We start from the raw sequence: 17,553 nt of genomic DNA, 5'->3' as shown, positions 1-17,553 counted from the left end.
TCCAAAATCCAGATCGTTAGCATACAATTCTTTGATGACTTCAAAACCAAGTAGTTTAGCATCTAATAAAGCAAGTAAAGAGTACCTGCGTGACAAGGCGTCGGCTACTACATTGGTCTTACCAGTCTTGTATTTGATCACATAGGGAAAGATCTCAACAAATGCAATCCAATGCACATGCCTCTTGTTCAACTTTTGTTGTGACTTTAGGTGTTTAAGGGATTCGTGATCAGTGTGAATAACGAACTCTCTCGGTATCAAATAATGCTACCATGTTTCGAGAGCCTTGATCATGGAATACAACTCCTTGTCATAGGTTGAGTAGTTCAAGGCAGCTCCATTGAGCTTTTCGCTAAGGTAGGTAATAGGTCACCCTTCTTGCATCAGCACAGCTCCTATACCAACACCTGAAGCATCACATTCAATTTCAAACATTTTATCAAAACTAGGTAAAGAAAGTACAGGTGCTTGTGTGAGTTTGTGTTTGAGCAGTTGAAACGCCTTATCTTGCTCATTTCCCCATTGAAAAGCGACATTCTTCTTGTTCACAACAGTCAAGGGTGCAGCAATTGCGCTAAAATCTTTCACAAATCGCCTATAAAAACTAGCTAGTCCATGAAAACTCCTTACTTCACTCATGGTCTTAGGCGTAGGCCATTCTTGGAAGACCTTCACCTTGCTTTCATCAATCTGTATCCCCTGTGCACTAATGACAAACCTTAGAAATACCAACTGATTAGTACAAAAAGAACATTTTTTCAAGTTAGTGTACAAGGTTTCTTGGCGCAAAACATGTAAAACAGCACGTAAATGCTCCATATGTTCATTAAAACTCTTGCTATAGATCAGGATATCATCAAAGTAAACTTCCACAAATTTTCCCAGAAAAGGGCATAGGACATGATTCATTAATCTCATGAATATACTAGAGGCATTAGACAAACCAAAGGGCATGACCAACCATTCATACAATCCATAGGTTGTTTTAAATGCGATTTTCCATTCATCACTCTCTTTCATGCGAATTTGGTGGTATCCACTTTTTAAATCAATCTTTGTGAAAATCACAGCACCATTTAACTCATCTAGCATGTCATCTAATCTAAGTATAGGATGACGATACTTTACCGTTATAGAATTGATGGCTCTGCAATCAACACACATGCGGAGAGCTTCCATCCTTTGGAACTAAGATTACGGGGACTGCACACGGACTTATGCTCTCACGCGCCCAACCTTTCTTGAGCAATTCATCCACTTGTCTCTGAAGTTCCTTAGTTTCTTCGGGGCTCATGCGATAAGCAGCTTTGTTGGGTAGTGGTACTCCCAGGACTAAGTTAATCTGATGCTCAATGCCGCGGATTAGAGGTAGTCCATCCGGTATCTTCTCAGGGAACACATCTTCAAATTCCTGCTACAGAGACATGACACCAGGATGTAGAGAGCTCGTGGATTCGTTAGTAGCTAACATAAGCTCTTTGCATATTAATACAAGTAGAGGTTGGTTAGAAAGTAAAGCTCTCTTCACTTCACTGGCTTTTGCAAATATGCTTTGTTTTCTCTCATTATTTTTTTCTAGAGCCCAAATATCTTGTGCCTTTTTCCCTCATTTTTCTCTGCCCTTTTCAATTGTTTTTGTCGCTCACTTTCTTGTTGCAATCTCGCTTGGTTCTCATGCACTTGTTTAGGAGTGAGAGGTACAAGTGCAACCTTCCTATTACCATGCATAAACGTATACTTATTGGCGAATCCATCATGGCTAGTTCTCTTGTCATATTGCTAGGGCCTTCCCAATAGTACATGAGTAGCTTGCATTGGCACTACATCACAAAGGACTTCATCCTCATATCAGCCAATGTGAAAATGAACCACTACTTGCTTAGTGTCGCACCCTATTTTTTAGAAAAATAAAATTACGAGTTATAAAAATGAATTTTTGATTAATTTTGAGTGAAAATGAGTTTTTGATTTTTAGAGAATAAATAAAGAAAAGGGCCTAAAATGGGACTTAAAAAGTGCGACGATTTTGGCCCAAAATAATAGTCTAAAAAGGGTTTTTGGGAAAAAATAGGAGTCGTCACTTGGTATTGAGTTAAGATGTACAAGTCACCTAAAAATGTATATTAAAAAAAATAAATGAAACCCTTTTTAGACGACTCCAAGTCTTTGAAAATAATAGAAAAGAGTTCGAGAGTCACGGTTGAAGAAAGGGAAGGCAAAGATTTGATAGAATCAAACCTAAGGCACCCTTTCAACTAGAGGTGGCAATTTGGATTGAAATCCATTTATCCATCCATATAAATCATAATTAAATGGATTTGGATTATCCATTTATAATATTGGTTTTAAATGGTTTATCAAAGTAAAACCATTAAATTAAATGGATTTATATGGATTATCCACAAAAACCACATATATCCATTTACTTGAAAACCAAATAAAAGAAACGGACAGCAAATGACTAAAAAATGAGCTATTCTAAAATAGAACGTTGGGGTGTGAAAATGCCGTCCCCGTGCTCCCTCGTTTTCACCGGTTTCGTTCCCTCCTTCACGGCCATCGCCTCCCATTCCCCTCTGTTCTAATCACTACTTAACTAAATCCATCCTCTCTGTCTGAATCCTCCTAAAATTTTACCCAACCCAGGATCCCAGATCGAGTGAGGATGAATTTTGCGGGCAAGTGATCGGAGGTAAATCTTCATCCTTTTCTTGCTGATATCTTCGTCTTTGTTTTCCGTTTGCGCTTAAATTGTTTGATAATTAGGAGGGAACGGGTCTGTCTCTGTTTCTGGTTCTAGGTTGTTGAGTTTCCAATCAATATTTGTTAAATCAAAGCTTTTGGGCTGGCTAATTAACTTGAATTATTGGGGTTATCGCATTTCATTTGCATGTGGCTAGCTGCTGTGATGACTAGGAGTTGTAAGTCTTTTGGTTGTAATGCTGAAACAAGTGAGATTCGGTTGGCTTTGAAGCAAACCCATTACTTTTTCCCAACGATTCCTTGTGGAGGATTAGAGTGCAAGCCTGGCACCACAGAATTTGTGGTTCAGAAATCCCAACTAAGTTGGGAAGGGACTTGTCAATTGGCACTACAAGATAAAATGGATACTTCAACGAGAGCTTCCCTGGAGTCACTGATACCTGGAATGAGATTCTGTACAATATTTTTCTCTAGAATGATTCATGTTATAGCAGACAACTAATTCCCAGGTCCTTATTCCTAGTTGAATTCATTACTGTGATGAGGACATTAGGAAATTTAGTTAGAGTTGTTATGTCTAACATTAATTAGAAGACATGACATATGATTGCATGCATCGAAATCTGGCAAACTGATCAAAATTTAGTTTTTAGAGTAAGTAATGCATGATAAATTGCAAGCTTGGGATTTCTGGACTTCTAAATGTTTAATGTTATCTTAATCCTTTCCTCTAACTAGTATTTTTTTGCTGTCATTTTGCACTTAATAAGATCTGAATTTTTTTTCTATTCTTTGGTGCAATGAATATTAGGTACTTGTTCAAATGGAAGGAGAAGAAGAGCACAATGTTGAGCGAGTTTCATCAACAGATTCTATACCTGAAAGTGGAGAGGCTACCGGAGAAAGTTCAGCCAAGCGAATTAGGAGGCAAACATCAATTGCTTGGGATGGTTTTGATACTGTAGCAGTGACTGCTGATGGAAGGAAAAAAATTAAGTGTAAATGGTGTGCACAAACATATTTATTAAAAGGTAATTCTGGAACATCTAATATGCTCAAGCATTTTGAATCTTGCAAGTGGAGAGAGTTGAAGAATACAAGCTTTGGGGCTCCTTTGGATCAACATATGTATCGTGAAAAAATTGCAGTTGCTATTATAAAACATAATTACCCTTTTGAATTTGTGGAACATGAGGGCATTCAAGATCTGCATAACTTCTTATGTGAAGAGGCAAAACCTGTATCAAGAAACACAATCAAAGCAGATGTTGTGAGAATGTACTCGAGAGAAAAAGAAACTCTTAAACATGCCTTAGAGAATGTGAAGAGTAGAATATGTTTGACATTCGATCTATGGAGTTCATCCACTACAGATGGTTACTTGGCACTTACGGCTCATTATATTGATGAAAATTGGGTGCTCCAAAAACGGATATTGAATTTCCGTCATATTCCTCCACCACATAATGGTGTCTCTTTGGCAACAGGGGTAATGGATTTACTTAGAGAATGGGGAATTGAAAAGAAAATTTTCTCATTGACTATGGATAATGCAGCCTACAATGATGTTTTGGTGAATGTTTTGAAGCGTCATTTGAAGATTGCTGGTCCGTTGGTGTGTGATGGAGAATTCTTTCATGTACGTTGTGGAGCACACATTCTAAACTTGATAGTAAAAGCAGGTTTAGAAATAGTTGAGCAACCTCTTTCAAAAATACGGGAATCTGTCAAGTATGTTCGGTCAAGTGAAGCAAGAAAAGTCAAATTTGCTGAATGCATTGCTAGAGTCTCTATCAATTGCAAAAAGAAAGTTCGACAAGATATTTCAATAAGATGGAATTCAACATATCTTATGTGTGAATCTGCTTTGGAGCATCGAGGAACATTTCAAGAATTGCAGTTAGTTGATCCAAATTATAAATGGTTTCCAACAGATGAAGAGTGGAAAAAGGTTCATCGCATATCTCTGTTTTTAAAACCGTTTTATGATATCACTACATTGTTTTCTGGATCTCATTATCCTACTGCTAATTTATATTTTCATGGGGTTTGGAAAATTCAGCAGTTGATTTGTGAAGAAATGCATAGTCAAGATGATGATTTTGTGCAAATGGCTATGAAAATGCATGATAAATTTAACAAATATTGGGAGTGTTACAGTTTTGTTTTGAGTTTTGCTGTGATATTGGATCCACGTTTTAAGTTGCAATGGGTAGAGTTTTGTTTGACAAAGATATACCCGAGAACTTTTTCTACACGTGTGAGGGAGATTCGTGAGAAACTGCATTTCATGTTTGATGATTATATGCAATTATATCCCTCCGTTATGGCAGATTCATCACAAGTAGCATCTTTTAGTGAGGGAGTTTCTTCTAATCTTGCTAATGAAATAGATGAGTTTACCATGTATGAAAGTGAACACTATAATTTGAACAGGAATACATCACAGTTGGATTTGTATTTAAATGAGAATAGGCTTCCAGCAAAAGAAGATTTGGATGTTCTTCAATTTTGGAAAGAAAATAGAAATCGATATCCAGCGATTTCATTGATGGCACAAGACATTTTGAGTATTCCTATTACTACAGTGGCTTCAGAGTCCGCTTTCAGCGTTGGCGGTCGGATTATCAACAAATATCGTAGTACCATCTTGCCAGAGAATGTAGAAGCTTTAATATGCACTAAAGATTGGTTATATGGTGAAAAATGTAAGTATTTTATATATTCTTTATTTTGTTAAAAATTTCTTTTACTGCACATAATATTTACGGTAGTTAAATTATTATTTTTCTTTATTTAGAAATGACGTATTTGCTGTTTTATGATATTAATATAGTTTCACAAGAAAATGCCGAGGAAGAAGCTGCATTAATTACAGATTTTGCTCCATTAGTTACAAAACTTCTTGGCTCCAATAGGGAGGTTTACGAAGAGGAAATCTAGTCATGTGACTTATTGGATTGCTCAAAGGTAATATGGTTACTGATTTATGAAGCAATTAAGTATTTTATTAGAGTGCCTTCATGGATGATTGGATGGGATTGTAGACTCCTAGCTGTTGCTTATTTGGTATGGTTTCTAGTTTTGCAGCTTCTTGATGGGCCCTTTGTTCGTGTCTTCTTTCACTCTTTAGGGACTAGTATTCACTGCCCTTGCTGGACTAAAAGAGGAGCTGTGTTTTGGGAAGGTTATGATCTATAGCACTACAAACTTCTCAGTGGCAGCATCATATGCTTCCTAGGCCATGTTGTGTGTAATTTTTTAGCATGCATACTTTCTCTGCACTTTTGTTAAGACCATATCTCTACCAAGAAATTTTAATCATATTAGCATTTCTTTATAGCATCCTCTAATCACTTTTTCTGTTTGTTCTTATTTCTTGCAAACTTTTGTGTTTAAATCTAATTTTTGTGAACTTTTTTTTATGCCCAAGTTAAAGGAGTATTTAGCTCATATGCACTACAGCTGAAATCAAGTACTTGAGCTGTAATGCATTTCTGAATTATGACAAGTAGTTGGAATTGCATAAATAAATTGTAAAGCATTTAACTTCTGCATTCATATGCTTCCTTTGCCCGCTGCAGGTACCATGCCATTACCAGTGCTTACTACAGAGGAGCTGTTGGTGCTTTACTCGTGTAGGAAGGCAGTCGAGGCCATTGATGAAGGTGCTCCTTCATCTGTTCCTCCTAAAGGAGAGACGATCAATATCAAAGATGAGGGATCTTCTTGGAAGAGATTGGATGCTGTTCAAGCTAGAGCTTGCATGGAAATCTTCAAGGACAATGGCTCTTGCTGCATAAGTCTTGTACATTACATCGTTCAACCAGCAATATTGTTCATTTGATTGTCCTCTGTCTTGGATCATATAAGATGACAGTTACATGGAAATACTAATGTACATCGTTCAACCAGCAATATTGTTCATTTGATTGTCCTCTGTCTTGGATCATATAAGATGACAGTTACATGGAAATACTTTAGTATTTTCATGAAATTCTTACTTGGTAGGATCAGGAATGGGTATAGTTACTTGGTAATACAAAAAAAAAAAAAGTAACCAAAATATATAAATGGATTATAAATGGATAATTGGTTTTTATATAATCCATTTAGATCCATCCATTTAGATCCATTTATTAAATGGATCTAAATGGATTGGATAAATTTCATCCACCATCCATTAAGTCAAAACCAATTATGAACCATTTATCCATATTGCCACCTCTACTTTCAACCTAACCAAAACTAGTTGCAAGATTTAGTCAAAAATTTTCTTAATTTAACCTATAAACTTATCACATTTGGATGTTTCTACATGGATGCAAATCTAGACCTAAAAGATATTGAGAAGGTCAAAATATCTCTTCAAAGTTTAATTGGTGCAAATGACATTAATCGTGATATCCAAAATGATCCTCAGAAGAGGTCACGAATATGCAAAGATGAGACTCAAAGAAAGAAGAATTATAATATATTAATATACGTGACCTAAAGGGGAGAGAATGCAACATAATGGATATAGGGAACTAAGATTCGTGACTTCAATTTTCCTTTTTATAGAGGAGATATGAGCGTGCTAAGGCTAAGAAGCCATACTCCTCCATTTCCCATATTTGACGGGTACTCTCTTAATCTAATCAAGCAAATGATCTAACCTATTTCTAAATTTTTTAAATGGAATGTAAGTCTAAATGTTATGTTTCGCACATAAGGATAAGGGATATACATATAGAGGAAATATCATGCCAAATGGTAGGGATCCTAAAAAGTAGAAAATATGCATAAAATGTAGTGATTGTCACATAAATATGATCTAGCGCGTGGACGGTCCATAAGGGTCTAGTATTGGACTAACCCATATCTATAAGTTCTCAATAGCGTTGGACTAGTGAGAAATCGGGGAGGAAGGCCACAACTAACGTTGAACTAGTGTGGTATAATTAAATAAATAATATAAAACATAATGCATAGAGCACATAACACATAATCATAATTTCTAGATGCAAAACCCTAATGAAAGTGAGTAAACACATAAGCACACAAGCATGCAAGCACCCAAGCAAATAAACACAAATAAGAGGCTAACTATTACATTCGGGGCCCTAATTGCAATCTAAGGGGGAATTCTAAAAAAATAATAATCTAACTATTACATTCATCTAACTAAATACATTTTTAAAAGATTAAAACCTATCTATTACATAGGTTAGCTAAATACATGTCTTGAGCGCCTATCTATTACAACTTAGCATTTCAATGCCTCTCAAATAATCATCTAAATTAAATAAAACAAATGAAACTTAAAATGAATAAGAATTGACTAATTAAAAGGAAAAACACTCAAAACATGCAATTACAGATAAGACACATTGGAGCATATAAGGGGATTTAAAAATAATAAAAGAAGTTACCTCCCTTGTAATGGTGACTAAATGGGGTGAAATTTGCCCTATTTATGCTCCAAAATCAACAAAATAATCAAGGCACCAATTTAAATGTAAAGAAATGGAAATAATCACGCAATCTACTAATTAAAGCACTTAAATGAAGTATAACTAATAATTAAAGAAGGAAAGTAACTTGTATTTAAGAAATCAAAACTACTAGGGACCTAATTGCAAAAATTTAAAAAGTTTTCGGGATCAAATTATAATTATTACAAAAATTATGGATCAAATGAAAGAAAAAATAAAGTTCAGGGGCCTATTTACAATTAAATTAGGGATCTAGTTGAATGAAAACTAAATTTATTGCCATAGTAAAAATATTCAGAAGTCTAGGGACTGAAATGCAATCTTTGAATTTGGTTTTCCTAAGCTAACAGGCCATTGGGCCATTTTTTTTCTCTTTGGGCCGAGGGCTCCCTAAGCCCGGTCGAAAACCCAAGAAAATGGGCGGGCTAGCCTTCATTTTTCAACAAAACAAACCCAACCTAATAAATGGGTTTTAACATGCCAAACCCATACTCAAACCCATAAAAAAAATAAGCCAAAGCCCACTTCTAAAATCCAAACAAAATAGACCAGATTTTTATACCAAATCTCAACTAAACAAATCTCAATCCAACCCTCGAACTATTTTTACTAAACCCATCAAGATAAAAATTTGATAAAATTTATTAAAGACTGATTATACTCTAAATCCCAGAAATAATCTGCTTTAAAAAAGTATTTAAGATGTGAAAAAGAGGATTGAAACTTAATAAGGGCAGAAATGGTTCGATTGCAGAAATTTTGGGGCCATAGTGAAATTAGGCAGAATTTGGGGGGCCAAAATGTAAATTCAAAATTTCGATGCAAATTTGGAAGCTGATCATGCCTGCAAACCCTACCAAAATAAATCCCAAATTTCGGATCTAAACATATGAGGCTATGCAACCTCAAGTATTAACACAAGATTTCTAGTTCCAAGCACAAGCACAAGATCATGTATCATGAACCAAAGAGAGAAAATTTTCTGAAATTTTACTTCCAAACGAGTTGGAGCAAAGAGAGAAAAGGGAGTGAAGGTTACCTCTGAGGCTTATAGATGTCAAAACAGCAGTGTAATTTCCCAAGAAACTTGTCAACTTCGTCCAAGAACAAAAGCCAGGTTGCTATAGTCGTGCTAAGAGTTGTGGAACGAGGAAGTTTGAGCTCGAATTCAAGGCATTTAGAGATGTTTTCTTGGGACGGTGTCAGGACAAAAGTTTTTCCTCTACCACTTGGATGTTGCAGAAAAATAATCTCCTCAAAAGGAGGTTGGAATTTGTCGAAATAGGGTGACGAACAGGGCTGTTCAGCCAACCCTGGCTCAAATTCTGCATAACAGAATTTCGAGTAGGGAAGTTTAGGCTGTGATTTGAAGGGTTTCTGATGGTTTTCAATGAGACTCTTCAACATGAAAGTTATTCCCCTCTATCTCACCAAAGTGCAGTAAGAAACATCACTCAAATCCAATCTATAACAAAGGATCCAAGCCCCTCTGAACACAGCTGATTCACCAGCCTTTTCCAGAATTTTCTGCACTTTTCTTTCTTCTTTCTCTCTTGATTTTCTATCCCTTTTTGCTTTTTTTTCGTTCTTCCGCCGCTTCCCCCTTGTTCCCTCTTTTTCGTCCAGCCTCTCTTCCTTCTCCTTCTTTCTCTCGATTTTTTTCTTCCTTTCTTCCTTTCTTTCTTTCTTCCAAACTCCACAGCTGTCTTTGCCACCTAATCTCTTGCAAGTGTTATGGTGTGCAAAAAGACAAAAACACATGGCTAATATTCACTCAATCCACTTAACTATCTTGCATGCATTCCACCTATTTTCTTGTTTCTTTTTTCTTTTTACTTTTCAAGGTAAAAATTTAGAGTAAACAAAAATGTTAAATTCCTTGTTGAGTCTTGCCTTGCAAAATTTCATTTTATTTTGAAAAAATTGAATTTCAAAAGATTAAAAAAGTTAAAATTTTTAGTTGTGAAAATTTTCTTTTTTCGGAAATTTAATGCAAAAAATGTTTTAAAAAAATGATGAACCTAATTCAATAAAAATACCTAACTATCATTTTGTGAACTTTGGTTAAATAAAAATTAAAAAAAAAATCAAAATTTTGGTGTCTACAGCTTGCCCCTATTTGTCCGAGTTTCAAAGAAATTCGAGATAAGGACGTAGACACCAAATACCTACCTATTATTCTACTGCGAACTGAAACAAGCAAACATACAAAGGTCAGTGGGATAAAATCCGATCCTACCAAAAAATTGGTCAGTGGGATAAAATCCGAGCCTGGCAAAAATTGGTCAGTGGAATAAAACCCATGTCTGCCATAAAATTGGTCAGTGGAATAAAACCCGAGCCTGTCGAAAATTGGTCAGTGGGATAAAACTCGAACCTGCCATAAAATTGGTCAGTGGGATAAAACCCGAGCCTGCCATAAAATTGGCCAGTTATTGCAGAATGCTTTTTGTAAAACTTCGAAAATTTTGATGGAGACAGATAACTCTTCTAAAAAATTTGTCCCAGTGTGATGTTATTGGACATTTGGACCTACAAAAGAGAAATAATCATAATGACAGATAATGCCACCACCATCTGATCAATCCCACTTTCAAGAAATGTGTAAACATGAGTATTTGAACGTTCTTCCCCTATGTAGCGAAAACTCAATTTTACTCTGCGAACTATATCAAGTTTTCTTAACTTCCAATGCTAATTAAATATGACATTTGATATCCAGACACTTTCAATAAATCACAAGAATTGCCATTTGATAAACCCAACGAGATAAATGAGACCATGAAACATATGAAAAAATATTTTATTCACACAAAAATGATGAAAATCCCAGTAACATAAAAACAACCATTTACCTTATTGAAAGAAAATTGATTTTAGAAAAATGAACCTGTAAACTCAACAGTTTATGCTTGATGAACCAAAGCACTTTGATCTCAAATAAAATGCCACATTTGACCCTTTGGATATCGTCCCTCTAGAGTTCAATGCTGGCAACAAAACCACAACGTGAAGAGAAATTCGAATGAATTGAGTCACCAACCATTCAATTCCATACTCACTTTTTTTCATAAAACCCTACCTTAGCACCTTTTCGGGTTTTCACTAAGGCTACCCCCACCTTTTTGCTTTTCCTTTCATCACTTTTCCTCTTTTTTTTTTTTTTTTACAAGGAGCCCTTTCGGGTTTTCACCTGAAGAATAGTGTCCACCTCAACTCTTATCAATCCAGATATGTATTCAAAATTTCTGGCATCAGTGAGATGATCATTCCTTTGTAAGATTTTGGTGAATGCACGTGAACATCATTTGCCATGTGATTAGAAAATTTCCTGAAAGAGGTGATGCAAAGAACGGAAGTCAGGACTTTCAGATTTTTTGTAATATGGACAGGTGAGGTGCTAAGAAAAGGTTAAGACTTGAAAACAGATTTTATAAGTGTTTAAATCACTTGAGGTCGCATCTTCATATTAACCCTACTTAGGATTAAACTAAAATTGTCCCAATTTATTCTCAACCGAGGTTCTTTTCTTTAATTTTCTTTTCCTTTTGTTCCTCTATCACTTTTCACCTCTTGAGGCTTTTCTTTTCTTTTCTTTCAACTTGAACTTGCCCCAGTGTGGGGTTTGTGATCCTCCGGGGTTGCCAAATGAAATGATTTATTCTGAAGGTTCAAAAGGGATAACTAGGGATAGAATGTTTAATTGGAAAGGAAGAAGGCCTGACTTTCATTTCATTCCTCGCATTAACCCTGAAAGGAAACTTCCATTTATCAGATGAAGAATTTCTTACACATATCTGAATTGATCGGCTTAGGGAAAACTTGCTCATCCATTTTTGCGAGAACAAGTGCTCCACCAGGCAATACCTTCTTGACTATAAAAGGCCCTGCCAATTTGAGGCAAACTTGCCTTTGGCTTCCTCTTACGTTAGCAAAATTCGTTTCAACACTTTGTCCCCTTCTTCGAATAATCGCGATTTGACTTTCTTGTTGTAAGCACGGACCATTCTCTTTTGATAGCACTGACCATGACAAATGGCATTTAATCTTTTTTCATCAATCAAAGACAACTGTTCATGATGTTGTTTAATCCAATCAGTTTCATCCAGTTTGGTCTCCATTAGTATGCGCAATGAAGGAGTTTCAACCTCAGCTGGCAAAACTGCTTCCATTCCGTACATGAGGTTGTAAGACGTTGCCCTAGTAGAAGTCCGAATAGAAATTCTATATGCCATAAATGCATAGGGGACCTTTTCGTGTCAATCACGATGTTTTTCGATCATTTTATGGATTATCTTTTTCAAGTTTTTGTTTGCTGCCTTCATAGCTCCATTCATCTGTGGTCTATAAATAGTAGAATTTTGATGCTTGATTTTGAACAGTTCGCATAATCCATCCACCATGTCATCGTTGAGATTCTTTGCATTGTTGTTGATTAATGTCTCTAGCACGCCAAAACGGCAAATGATGTGTTTTCTTAGAAAATCTGTCACCACCTTCTTAGTCACATGCTTGTAAGACTCAGTTTCGACCCATTTGATAAAATATTCAATTGCCACCAAAATAAATTGATGCCCATTTGAAGTAAATCGATGCCCATTTGAAGCAGGATGGTCAATGGTTCCAATTACATCCATACCCCACATTGAACATGGTCAGAGAGTAGTCATACTGTGTAATTCTGTGGGGGAAGTGAGCATAACATTTCCATGCAATTGACATTTAATATATTTTCTAATAAAATCTACACAATCATGCTCCATAGTAAGTCAAAAATATCCTGCTCTCATGATCTTTTTTGCTAATAAATGCCCATTCATATGTGATCTACATACACCACTGTACATTTCTTTCATCAAATAATCTGCTTCACCTTCATCAATGCATCTTAGAAAGCTCAAGTCTGATGTCCTTTTGTATCCATTTAAGAAAAACTTGGATGATAATTTGCACAAGAAACTTTTATCAGTCGCATCAGCACCTAGAGGATAGGGCCCAATTTTGAGAAATTCCTTAATATCGTTGCACCAGAGATGACCATCAGAAGATTTTTCTATAACCAGACAATGTGCATGATACGAACGTCGCCAACTTGTGAACGAAACCCGTAAGAGACAAGTTCACAGGATCTAGAGGAATCGGAACATGTGAGGGGATAGATGAACCTTGACCCGTTAATCACGTGGCTAACGAACCTTGGTATAGGGTAGATGATGCCACAATTTAGTGTGATTCTAAATTGATAAGTCTAACTTGAAGATCCTAGGGAATTAGTCTAAGATATTCAAGAGAAGCTCACAAGAAGCCAATGAGAGAACTCTCAAGTTTAATATTAATCGAAATCTGCCAAAAAATACAAATAACAGCCCTATTTATACTACTACTAGGCGCAAGCAAATCAAGTGAAATTAAGCTTCAAGTGAGGCCCAAAACCCTAGCTAATTCTCGGCCCAAACTAGCAAGACTAATTCGGACATCCTCAAGCTCACAAACGAGCTTTTTATTCGGTCCTATGCTCAACATGAGTTTATTGATCTAGTCCAACAACTACTAATTAAATACTTAAACTCTAAATTACTAGGCGATTAACCACACCACTCCAATGAGGGTTGTGGCCTTCAAGCGTGGCTCCCTTCATCGAGCAAGGCCTCTATCAAGATGATTTGTCTTTCATCCTCATACGCAAGGCCTTCTATAGAGTTAGGCCTCCCAACTTACGCTTGGACAGCTTGAATTAGAAGTTGGAGTGCCTTCTTCATTTTCTTGGCACCTGTTCGTGTGACGGGACCGAGGGGCACCTTCATTTGATCTACTTGCATGGTTTGAATTGCACTTCCATTCGCATCATTCCCCTCCTCTTGAAAAGGATTTGTCATTTGCATCATTCCCCTGCTCTTGAAAAGGATTTGTCCTCAAATCTGTGTCTCCATCTGTGAGGAAAGTGGTAAGATCAGCAACATTGAATGTAGCGCTCACAAAACCATACTCATCTGGGAGGTCCAGTTTGTAAGTATTGTTGTTAACACGCTCAAGAACTTGGAATGGACCGTCACCTTTAGGAAGTGGCTTGCTATGCCTTTGAACTGGGAATCGTTCTTTTCTAAGGTGCATCCATACCCAATCACCAAGTTCAAAGATCATTTGACGCCTTCCCTTGTTTGCTTGCTTCGCGTATTGCCTCGTACGTTGCTCAATGTTGAGTCGCACCTTCTCATGTAGTGCCTTCACAAATTTTGCCTTTTTCTGTCCATCTAGATTCACACGCTCAAACAAAGGTAAGGGTGATAAATCCAAAGGAGTTAATGGGTTAAATCCATACACAACTTCAAAAGGTGAGAATTATGTAGCACTATGTACAGTTCGATTATAGGCAAACTCAACACGGGGAAGACATTCCTCCCAAGACTTGATGTTCTTTTTAATGATGGCACGCAACAAAATAGATAAAGTTCTATTAACAACTTCTGTTTGGCCATCCGTTTATGGGTAACTAAAAATGGAGAATAATAATTTAATACCCAACTTGCCCCACAAAGTCTTTCAGAAATAGCTAAGAAATTTAACATCCCTATCAGAAACAATAGTTTTAGACATGCCATGTAATCTAACTATCTCACAAAAGAACAAATCAGCAATAGAAGAAGCATCATCCGTTTTGTGATAAGCAATGAAATGAGCCATTTTATAAAACCTGCCAACTACAACGAATATGCTATCATGACCTTTCCTAGACCTTGGTAAACCAAGCACAAAATTCATAGAAATATCAACCCAAGGTGTCGTAGGAATAGTTAAAGGAGCATACAAACCGAATGGTTGAGTCCTAGATTTAGTTTTATGGCACACAATGCATCGACCAACCACACGTTCCACATCTCTCCTCATCTTTGGCCAATAAAAATGTTCCTACAAAACAGCCAAAGTCTTTACAACATCAAAGCGTCCCATTAAACCTCCTGAATGTGCTTCATTGACTAACAATAATCGAATGAAAGACTGAGGAATGCACAATTTATTAACCCGAAATAAATAACCATCATGTATAAAGAAGTGATCCAATTTAGACTTCAAGTATTGCGCATAACATTCACTAAAATCCGCATCCCTTGCATACAATTTCTTGATAGTCTCAAAATGAAGTAGCTTAGTATCGAGCAAAGTAAGTAGGGAATACCTGCGTGACAAGGCATCAGCTACCATATTGGTTTTACCTGTCTTATACTTGATCACATATGGGAAAGTCTCAACAAATGCAATCCATGACGCATGCCTCTTGTTCAACTTTTGTTGTGACTTCAAATGCTTGAATGACTCGTGATCAGTATGAATGACGAACTCCCTTGCTCTCAAATAGTGTTGCCATGTTTCAAGAGCCCTAATTAAGGAGTATAATTCCTTATCATAGGTTGAGTAGTTCAAGACTGCTCCATTTAGTTTCTCACTAAAGTAGGCAATCGGCCTACCCTCCTGCATCAACACAGCTCCAATGCCAACACCTGAAGCACCACATTCAATTTCAAACATCTTGTCAAAACTAGGTAAAGAAAGTACAGGTGTGTGTGTGAGTTTGTGTTTAAGTAATTGAAACGCCTTATCTTGGTCAGCTCCCCAATGAAACGCAACATTCTTCTTGATTACTGCAGTTAATGGAATGGCAATTGTGCTAAAATCTCGTACAAACCTCCTATAAAAGCTGGCTAACCCATGAAAGCTCCTTACCTCACTCATAATTCTTGGTGTAGGACATTCTTGGATGGCTCTCACCTTGCTTTCATCTACCTGTATTCCCTGTGTACTGATAACAAATCCTAGAAAAATCAATTGATTAGTGCAAAAAGAACACTTTCAAGTTGGCATACAAGCTTGCTTGGCGTAAAGCATTTAAAATAGTTCGTAAATGCTCCATATGCTTATCAAGATTTTTACTATAAACCAAGATGTCGTCAAAGTAAACTACCACAAATTTACCAAGAAAGGGACGTAAAACATGATTCATTAATCTCATGAATGTACTAGGGGCGTTAGATAAACCAAAGGGCATAACTAACCATTCATACAGTCCATAGGATGTTTTAAAAGTTGTTTTCCATTCATCACCCTCTTTCATGCATATTTGATGGTACCCACTTTTTAAGTCAATCTTTGTAAAAATTATAGCTCCATTTAGTTCATCTAGCATGTCATCTAACCTAGGTATAGGATGAAGATACTTTACTGTTATAGAGTTGATGGCTCTGCAATCTACACACATGCGTGAGCTGCCATCCTTTTTTGGCACCAAAATCACGGGGACTGCACAAGGACTTAGGCTCTCACGCGCCCAACCCTTCTTAAGCAAGTCATCCACTTGTCTCTAAAGTTCCTTGGTTTCTTCTGGACTCATGCAGTAAGCAGTTTTGTTGGCTAATGGTGCGCCTGGAATGAGGTCTATCTGATGTTCAATGCCTCGGATTGGAGGTAGTCCATCTGGGATCTCCTCAGGGAACATGTTCACAAATTCCTGCAACAAAGGCATAACACAGGGATGTAAAGAGTTAGTAGAGTCATTAGAAGTGAACATAACCTCTTTGCAGACTAACATAAGTAGAGGTTGGTAAGAAAGTAAAGCTCTTTTCACATCATTGGCTTTTGCAAACATGCTTTGTTTTCTCTTATTTTTTCTCTCTAGGGTGGAATCATCTAATGCCTTTCTCCCCTCATTTTTCTCGGCCCTCCTCACTTTCTTTTGTTCCTCACTTTCTTGTTGCAATCTAACTTGGTCCTCATGCACTTGTTTAGAGATGAGAGGAACAAGTGTGACTTTTCTATTACAATGCATGAAAGTATATTGGTGAAACCATCATGGCTAGTCCTTTTCTCATATTGCCATAGTCTTCCCAATAGCACATGAGTAGCTTGCATCGGCACCACATCACAGAGAACTTCATGCTCATATCGACCAATGCGGAAGGGAATCACTACTTGCTTCGTGACTCGCATATCTCCACTGTCATTCAACCATTGGAGTTGATTGTAGGAAGTGAAGCCTTTTCCACTAGCGTTGTACTTGCCACATTTGTACAACTCCCAGGATCAATTATGAGACTACACACCTTGTCTTTTATGTGACAACGCGTGTAGAAAACATTTTCCCTTTGTTGGCCGTCTTCTTCCTTGATTTGAGTAGCTAACACTCTTCGAACCACCAGTCTGAGCTGCACATTTGTTGGAAGCTCTTCACTAGAGTCGACTTCCTCCTCTTCCAAAGAGGGCATCCCTTCATAGCCATTCTCATCATCCGTAACCACCTCTCCATTGTCAAGTAGAAGCATGGTTCGTTGGTTTGGACATTGAGATGCAATGTGACCAAACCCTTGACATTTGAAGCACTTGA

Source organism: Coffea eugenioides, chromosome 11 (assembly GCF_003713205.1).
Source record: "Coffea eugenioides isolate CCC68of chromosome 11, Ceug_1.0, whole genome shotgun sequence".
NCBI classification, from domain to species: domain Eukaryota; kingdom Viridiplantae; phylum Streptophyta; class Magnoliopsida; order Gentianales; family Rubiaceae; genus Coffea; species Coffea eugenioides.
This window is presented reverse-complemented; position numbering follows the sequence as displayed.